The following is a 9,486-nucleotide window of genomic DNA, read 5'->3' as shown; positions in this document are numbered from 1 at the left end:
GAACGGCGAGAGAACACGAAGAAAAATGAGAAGGGGAAACGAGCAATGGCCGATGTCGAGGCAACTGCACAAAAAATGTAAAAAGCATTAGCCCCTCCACCCTAGTTAGATGATCTGTAAAAAGGAGAGAATAGAAGAGAGGAGAGGAAAGACTCCCTCCCGTCCGGTTATATTTCCAAGAGTCTGTGTCTGTGTTTTGCAAGGTATATACCTGTATTTTTTACTTGTTCAAAACCCAACAAAAAATATTTATTAAACAAAATCCCCAAAAGCTGATGCTCTACATCCCAGAGTGTTGAAAGAGGCGGCTGGAGAGATAGTGGATACATTGGTGATCATCTTTCAAAATTCAATAGATTCTGGAATGGTTCCTGCAGATTGGAAGGTGGTAAATGTAACTCTACTATTTAAGGAGGGAGAGAGAAAACAGGGAACCACAGACCCTTAGCCTGATATCAGTAGGAGGGAAAATGCTACAATCTATTATAAAGGATGATAACATACGAATTAGGAGCAGGAGTAGGCCACTCGGCCCCTCGAGCCTGCTCCACCTTTCAATACGTTCACGGCTGATCTGATTGTAACCTCAATTCCACATTCTCACCGACCCCCGACCCCCCGATAACCTTTCACCCCCTTGCTTGGCAAGAATCTATCCAGCTCTGTCTTCAAAATATTCAAAGACTTTGCTTCCACTGCCCCTTGCAGAAGAGAGTTCCAAAGACTCACAACACTCTGAGAGAAAAATATCTTCTTAAATGAGCAAGTTGTTACTTTTAAAGTGACTCCAATTTCTAGATTCTCCCACACGAGGAAACATCCTTTCCACATCCACCCTGTCAAAGCCCCTCAGGATCTTATACGGTTCAATCAAGTCACCTAAACTCCATCGGACACAAGCCCAGCCTGTCCAATCATTCCTCATAAGACCAGCCTCCAATTCCAGGTATGAGTCCAGTAAACCCTCTCTGAACTGCTTCCAACACATTGACATCATTACTTAAATGAGAGCAATACTGTACACAGTGCTCCAGATGTGGTCACACCAATGTCCTGTATAACTGAAGCATAACCTCCCTACTTTTGTATTCAATTCCCCTCACAATAAACAATAACATTCTATTAGCTTTCCTAATTACTTGCTGTACCTGTATACTCGCCTTTTGTGATTCATGCTCTTGGACACTCAGATCCCTCCGTCTCAGAGCTCTGCAATCTCTCACCATTTAGATAATAATCTTTTTTATTCTTCTGGCCAACATGGACAATTTCACATTTTCCCACGTTATTCTCCATTTCCCAGATCTTTTCCTACTCACGTAACCTATTTACATCCCTTCATAATCTCCTTATGTCCTCTTCACAATTTACTTTCCCACCTACCTTTGAATCATTGGAACACAGGAGCAGGAGTTGGCCATTCAGCCCTTCGAGCCGGCTCCACCATTCAATACGATTATGGTTGATCATCCACTTCAATGCCTTTTTCCCCATACTGTCCCCATATCCCTTTGTGTTATTGCGATTTAGAAATCTGTCAGTCTCTGCTTTAAACACACTCAGTGACTGAGCTCCCACAGCCCTCTGGGGTAGAGAATTCCAAAGATTCACAACCCTCTGAGTAAAGAAATGTCTCCTCCGAGACTGGTCGTAAGTGGCTTCCCCCTTATTTTGAAATTATGTCCCCTGGTTCCAGACTCCCCAACCCGGGGAAACATCTCACCTGCACCTCTCCTGTCTATTCCTTTATGGATTTTGTAAGTTTCAATGAAATCCCCTCTCATTCTTCAAAATTCTGGAGACCCAGGTTCCCCAATCTCTCTTCATAGGCCATCCCCGGAACAAGTCTGGTGAACCTTCATTGCCCTCCCTCTGTGGCAATAATACCTTTCCTAAGGTATGGGGAGTAAAACTGCACCCAGTACTCCAGCTGCGGTCTAACCAAGGTTCTATACTATTGAAGCAAGTCTTCACTACTCCTCTACTCAAATCCTCTTGTGATAAAGGCCAACATCCCATCAGCCTTCCTAATAACTTGCTGCACATGCATGTTATCCTTCGGTGACTTATTGACAGGCCGCCTGGGTCCATTTATACCCAGGTCCCTTTACCACTATTACCACTCACGTTAACTGCACACGAGGCTCAGGTCGCACAGAGGGAGTCCATTCGGCCCATCGTGCTAATGCCAGATCTGTGAAAGACCAATCAATTAATTCCATTGTCCAGAAACTTTCTTTTCAAGGACCTCTCCAATTACCCTTTGAAAGAAACAGTTGAATCTGTTTCTTGCGCCCTTTTCAGGTAATGCTCTCCTGATCACAACAACTTGCCTGTGTTTTAAAAACAAATTATTAAGGATATAGTGTTTTTAGATTTTCATTGAGAATTTCAGAGAATCAAAATATTATTCTAAATTACACTTCAATCTTTGTCAATCTTTTTGATGAGGGGACCAACTGTAATATATCCCAAGTTTGAGAAAAATCTAAAAAGACAAATCCTTTTCTATGGTATCACAGCACCTCCAAAAGATTTAGATTTTACTTTTAGATATATTGTTATGTGTACTGAGGTACAATGAAAAGTATTGTTCTGCGTACAGTCCAGGCACATTGTTCCATGCCTGAAAAAAAAAGGACATACAATAAATACACAATGTAAATACAGAGGCATCGGGTGAAGCATAATGAGTGTAGTGCTAAGTATAGTCATTGTTGTAATGTACAAAACTGTAGGCAGGACTGGGAAATCCATTAATTTTATAATTCACTTTTGCACCATATTCATGGATATAAGTAATAAAGTCAAGGAAGCCATTTTAAACTCTAACATCTAGTGTCTTGCACAGATTATGTAACATTTCTTTGTTCATCACATATTGATTTCATGTTGGAAGCAAAACAGTTAATTATTCAACAAGGAACTTTGATTAAATTATAATTCATGAAACAATATTACAGATAATATTGTAATGGCTGAGTTGTTCTTTTATAAATTAAGATTGTCCAAGCTCAAATGTTTCTAAACTGCAGCGCTAGCAGAAATTGTTTATACAAAGAAAGTATTTTTAAAAAATATATATAACTTTAAAGTACCCAATAATTTTTTTTCCAATTTAGGGGCACTTTAGCATGTCCAATTCACCTAACCTGCACATCTTTGGGTTGTGGGGGTGAAACCCATGCAGACACAGGGAGAATGTGCAAACTCCACACGGACAGTGACCCAGGGCCGGGATTCGAACCCGGGTCCTCAGCGCCATAGGCAGCAATGCTAATCACTGCACCACCGTGCTGCCTACAAAGAAAGTATTTAATAAGTAGCGGGCTATCATATTCTACCCAAGTCTGGCTCAAGAATAAGCTAATTATTCAGCCTGATCAAGATTAGTAAAAAAGAAAGTTATTGTCTTCAACAACCTGTCTTTTTAAACTATTGTATCCTATATTAACCAAATGTATGAATTAGATTACTGTATTAATTAGCTACCAGCAGTAGCAGTAATACCTAGTGAGGCTTAATCGAACTGCAGCTAATGAATCCATCATGAATCAGTAGTTATAGTGAAAGACTAAAAGTCTTTTTATATTTGCTGTAAAAACGTAAAAGCTTAATTGCTGTGTATGTAAAAATGTGAAATGAGGATAAATGTACTGGCAAGAGAGATCTTAAAGCTCTGATTAGCCTCAACATTTGAAACTGTCTGAATAAGGGATTGTATAGAATCAGATAAAGGGATAGTATGAAACAGTTCTATTGTATTTCTGTCTGAGATAATGAGAGAAGGTGGTGTCAGTAATTGGGGATCCAATTAAATTAATCCAGTGACCAAATTGACCAATGGTCATGTTACAACAGACCCAACTCTGACGTGAGGTAATGGTCACTTTGGGGATAAAAGTACAGATTCCGAAGGTCTTCCTTGTTGGCCAAGTACTGAAGATTCCCGAGGCTGAGTTCCAAGGAAATTACTGTCAAAGAAGGAGCCAGAGAGGGTTACGCTGCTACAGACTGATCACCCACATGAAGTTGGAAAAGTCAATGACTTAAAATTGTTCAGTAAACCTTTTTCATTTAATAAACTTTTAAAATTTACTATCCAGAGGATTCTGAATTTGCCTTAATTAGTTAAAGTCTTGTCTGAACCAAAGTGAATTTATTTTTTCTGTAAAATATTTTTATTCTCCATTTTCACATTTTGTTCAAAATTTACACCCTACCAACAAACAGTAAACGGTAACAAATACAAAGTGAATTCCCTTATCAACAACAACGATCCCATCCTCCCACCACCCCAAACAACGACCCTCCTGGCAATATAAGCATCAAATAGAACAAACCCTCCCACAGCGGGATAATCCAAGGAAAAAAAAACAAACAAAAAGAATCAGGAATCGCCTATGGACACTGTTGACCAATAGAGTCCACCCCCCCCTCCCCCTAACATTCATTGCCATCCAATCCCCGAAAGAGTCCCGTACATGACACCCACGCATTGCGAGCCCTCCACCCCCCCCCCCCCCCCCCCCACACGACTCCTCCCCTCCACTTCCTTTCAGAAAACTCCCCCCAACCTCTGTTCCTTCCCCCCTCCCCAAACTTTCCACCCTGGCTAGACTCATCGGGACCTGTTCTGCCAGGCTCCGATAGCTGCAGCCCCCCCCCCCCCCCCTCACTCACTCCGTTCACTGGCTGGCTTAAACCGGCCAGCGTGGAGGCCCCCGCCGGGTCCCTTTCCCCCTTGCCCAGCCCTCGGAAAGCCCAGAAACCCCCTTTAGCACACAGACCCCACATACACACCCAAGCCCCATAGAACCATCATTGCAAGTGAAAGTCCCATCTCTTCCCTTATCCAAGTATATACAATGTTAGCTCATTTAGCATATACACCAACCGCAGTGAAAAAATACAGCCTGAGCCTACATCGATACATGTCCACTTCTCAATTCAGCCACAGTCCTTCTGCCTTCGCAAACACCTCCGCTGCTTCCGTCGTCCCAAAATAAAAGTCCTTGCATCTATTATCACCCTCAACTTAGCTGGGTATACTATGCCGCACTGCACCCTACTGATGTACAGTGCCTTCTTCACCTGGCTGAAGGCAGCCCGCCTCCTCGCCAGCTCCACCATGTAGTCCTGATATATGCGTATACTAGCTCCAGCCCACTGCATCACCCGCTTCTGCTTTGCCCAGCAGAGGACCTTCTCCTTCACGCTGTACCTTCAAAAACACAAAGTTACTACTCTTGGCGGCTCACTCCCGTTTGGTACAGGCCTTCATCTCCCTCCCCCAATAGCTTCGCCAACATCGTGGCAAAATACTCAGTCGGCCTTGGCCCTTCAACTCCTTCAGGAAGACCCACAATCCTCAGATTCTGTCGCCTGGATCTGTTTTCCAAGTCGTCCATTTTGGCTCGCAGATCCTTGTTGATCTCTATCACCTTCCGCATCTCCTTCTCCATCGCGGTAATTTGATCACTGTGCTGCAATAATGTCTCTTCCACTTCCTTCAGCGCCTCGCCTTGCTCCTGCACCTCCACCACTGCGCTCAATAGCGCCGCCCTCACCGGGGCAATTGCCTCCTCCACCAGCACTTTCAATACCGTCTCCTTCCTCATTGCCTCCATGTGCTTTGTAAACTGCCTTTCGAGTTTCGCGGCCATCACTTTCGTTATTTCTTCAGCCGTGAGCAATGCGGCCTCCCCTGGTGACCCAGCCTCCACTTTCCTTGCCGTCCCCGTGGTGATCTTTCCATTCCCCGACGGACTTTCAGCCGCTTTTTTCACGGCCATTATTTCACTTGATTTTGACATTTCTCTTCGCTGTGCCGTCTCCCTGCTTTTGCCGCCTCTGTAGCCCCTGGGACCGGGCGTTAATCCCTGAAAATGCTGTTCCCGAACGGGAGCCCTCCAATGTGCGGCTGCCTCCCGCTCGCCATCACTGGAAGTTCGTCAAAAGTTAATTTATTAAATGGTGATTTGTGGGTGGCTGAAATCAATTAAATTCCAGATAAGATCAGATAACATAAATCTTCAATTTAAAAACTTGCATTTCTGTAGCGCCTTCACAACCACAGGATAGCCCAAAGTGCTTTCCAGCCAATTAAGTACTTTTGAAGTGTGATCACTGTTATAATGTATGAAAGCAGCAGCCAATTTACACACAGCAAGATCCCACACACAACAATGTGATAATGAGCAGATGATGTGTTTTTGGTGATGTTGATTGAGGGTTACAGTAAGAAGTGTTACAACACCAGGTTAAAGTCCAACAGGTTTGTTTCAAACACCAGCTCGTTCCTCCGGTAACCTGAGGCACACCCCAGTTCAACGGCGGCATCTCCACATTATCATCGAAGGTTAAATATTGACCAGGACACCGGGGATAACTCCTCTGCTCTTCTTAAAAATAGTTGCTGTGGGAACTATTACGCCCACCTGAGAGGGGCAGACAGGGCCTCAGTTTAACATCTTATTTGAAAGAAGGCTGTTCTGACAGTGCAGCACTCCCTCAGTGCTGGGACCAGGAATGTTGGAACTATTTTTTGTCCTCAGGTCCCTGACTGGGTCTTAACCTTCTGATCGAGAGGTGATAGTATTGCCCGCTGAGCCATGGCGGACACCAGTTAGAAAGGAAATATTATACTTTAAAACCCCCCCACCATTTGCCTCTGATGCTTCAATCTAATAATTAAAAACCCCAGTATAAATAACACGGATTTAACTGACAAATGATGAAGTATTGATTTCAAGCCACAAGTTTGAACTTCCCACTTGCTCCTTGGGCACCTTTCTGTCTCTATTTCTCATATCAATGACAGGCAGGAGACAGAGCTGAGGCTGAATTTAGTTGAGAATAACGAGGTCTGTGCCCCAGTTGGGAAACTGCCATGGGTGTCGCACTAATAGAGAGACAGGAAGGTGCTGGAGGACTGACTGGGAAATGGGCCTCCAACCAATTGTTACATCGGTCACTATTCCGATCGCAGACCAGACCCCAACAGAGGCTGGGATACTGGACCAAACCCCCAATGTTTCAGTTTATTTGTCAGACTGTGTGGAAAGAACGATTCGTTCCAGGAGTGATCGCATGAAGAAATAGAGCTTGGTTATTTTTAAAATAAAAGTTTATTGTGACTACAATATTAAACATTTTAACTTCATACCCAAAAACAACAGCTTACAATTACCCATTTAAACATCACTACTCCATCTCCCATTAAACAACAGGAAAAGAAAGATACCGCTCTCAATCTATCTTATTGTAGGAGAATTGTGGACCCAGAATTCAACTCCTCTCTACAAATCTTTCTCCAAAAACTGCTCTTTGAAGATTTTTTAAATGTCTTTCTGGCTTCCTTGGTTGCACCCAGCAATGACCTCATCTCCCCAAGCTGCGAAACAAATGATCTCTGCCGGCTGCAAAGTACATTAATTCCACAAGTACTTTCCCAGTCAAACCACAGTCCATCAGCCCAGACTGAAAAACATATTCCTTTGTTAATTTCTCCTTCTGGCTACTAAAAACACCCACGATCTGCAAAACAGGATCATTCTTTAAAATAAAAACAGGACGACTGCAGTGAATCACACTCTAACCCCACGCTTTTAACCTTTACATTGCCCAATACATTTATAAATCAAATTTTCCTAAAATCTTCCAATCGTCACATCTCCCCTTTAAAAAAATGAACCAGCTATGTCCGCCGATTACTTTATTTTTCTAAAAACTTTTTAACTTTAAACATTTCTTATGATTACATGCAACTTATACTCTATAATAACATTTTACATTTTTCAAAAGGCAAACATTCACATGAGTATCGTCCATTTTAGTCTCCTCATATGTTACAGTCACTAGCATAAATTTATCCATTACTTCGAGCGAGAGTGATTACAAAGATCAGGGTGGCCTCCAAGATTACATAAGAAAAGCTTCATCAACAATTCAGTGATAAATGGGCAGCATGATGGCACAGTGGTTACCACTGTTGCCTCACAGCGCTGAGGTACCAGGTTAGATCCCGGCCCTAGGTTACTGTCCGTGTGGAGTTTGTACATTCTCCCCATGTCTGCGTGGGTCTCGCCCCCACAACCCAAAGATGTGCAAGATCGGTGGATTGGCCACGCTAAATTGCCCCTTAATTGGAAAAAAATAATTGGATACTCTAAATTTAAGAAAAATAATTCAGTGATATGCAGTTGTCTGTCTCTGACAGCAGAATTCTTCACTTGATGGTAAGACAGGTTACTATCGATGCTGCAGCATTCATCATCTCTTCTGCACATTTATCAGCTGCTTTGTATTCCGTGTCTGTTGAGGATAGCTAAAAATAATTGGTAATAGCTGGTGTATTTGGACAGTGCAAAACAACATTCATTGCATGCAAATGTGTGCTGAATATTCTGGCCCCATTTGTACAAGCTCTTCAGCCTCCACCACTCTCTATAAAACTGTGAGACAGCTCCAGCCCTTCATGTATCCATCCTGACCCGATACTAGTATATCACCACTTGTGTCACTACCGTTGCGGCATGGTAGCACAGTGGTTAGCACTGTTGCATTACAGCATCAGGGACCCAGGTTCGATTCCCTGCTTGGGTGACTGCCGATGCGGATCTGCACATTCTCCCCATTGAACCAACTTCCATGAACTTAAAATATCCGCTTCATCCACCACCTGCTCTTGTTTTTACCAACCATCTGATCAAACATGTTTTCTGACAACTGAACTTCAGCCTCCCTATTGGCACTTCTCAAGTTCTCTTCCTCCTGTCTTAATCAGTTTTGTGTTCTGATTACCACACAATCAGGAAACACTCCTGGATCTATTTCTTGCAACATCTCAGTTGTTCCACTTTCCACTGGCTTTTCACGCTTACTAGGCTGCACTCATACCTGTGATCCAGCTGTATTATTATCTAGGATAAATCTTACCCCAAAAAGGTAATTTTTCTTTTACTCCTGCTACCACTTCACCACTTTTCACCGGAGTCTCTAACCATACCTTACATAGTGGCACACTACTGCTCTCACCATTAATTAATAATAATAATTGCTTATTGTCACAAGTAGGCTCCAATGAACTTACTGTGAAAAGCCCCTAGTTGGCACATTCTGGCGTCAGTTTTGGGGGCCGGTACAAGAATTGAACCCTCGCTGCTGGCATTGTTCTGCATTACAAGCCAGCTGTTTAGCCCAGTGTGCTAAACCAACCCCCAATTCCACATATTACCACATTTTCTGGCAAAACACCTCTCCAAAAAGGTCCAGCTAACTCTCCCCAGGCTGGCTCTCTCTCCAGAAAGCCTGGTGGGTGCTGTATCCCTGAGACTACAGGGGCCGAAAGACAAACTACAAACTGAAAGCAAAGGTGATATGAACTAAGATGCCTCTCCAGAAAAGTTTTGACTACTGCAATTTAAAGTAGAGAGCACCTGAATGAATGAATCTCCAAAGAAGATCATTACAGACTGCAAACCA

The sequence above is a fragment of the Scyliorhinus canicula genome, chromosome 17, assembly GCF_902713615.1.
Source record: "Scyliorhinus canicula chromosome 17, sScyCan1.1, whole genome shotgun sequence".
NCBI lineage: Eukaryota > Metazoa > Chordata > Chondrichthyes > Carcharhiniformes > Scyliorhinidae > Scyliorhinus > Scyliorhinus canicula.
The sequence above is the reverse complement of the archived record's forward strand: the minus strand, read 5'-3'. Positions refer to the sequence as shown.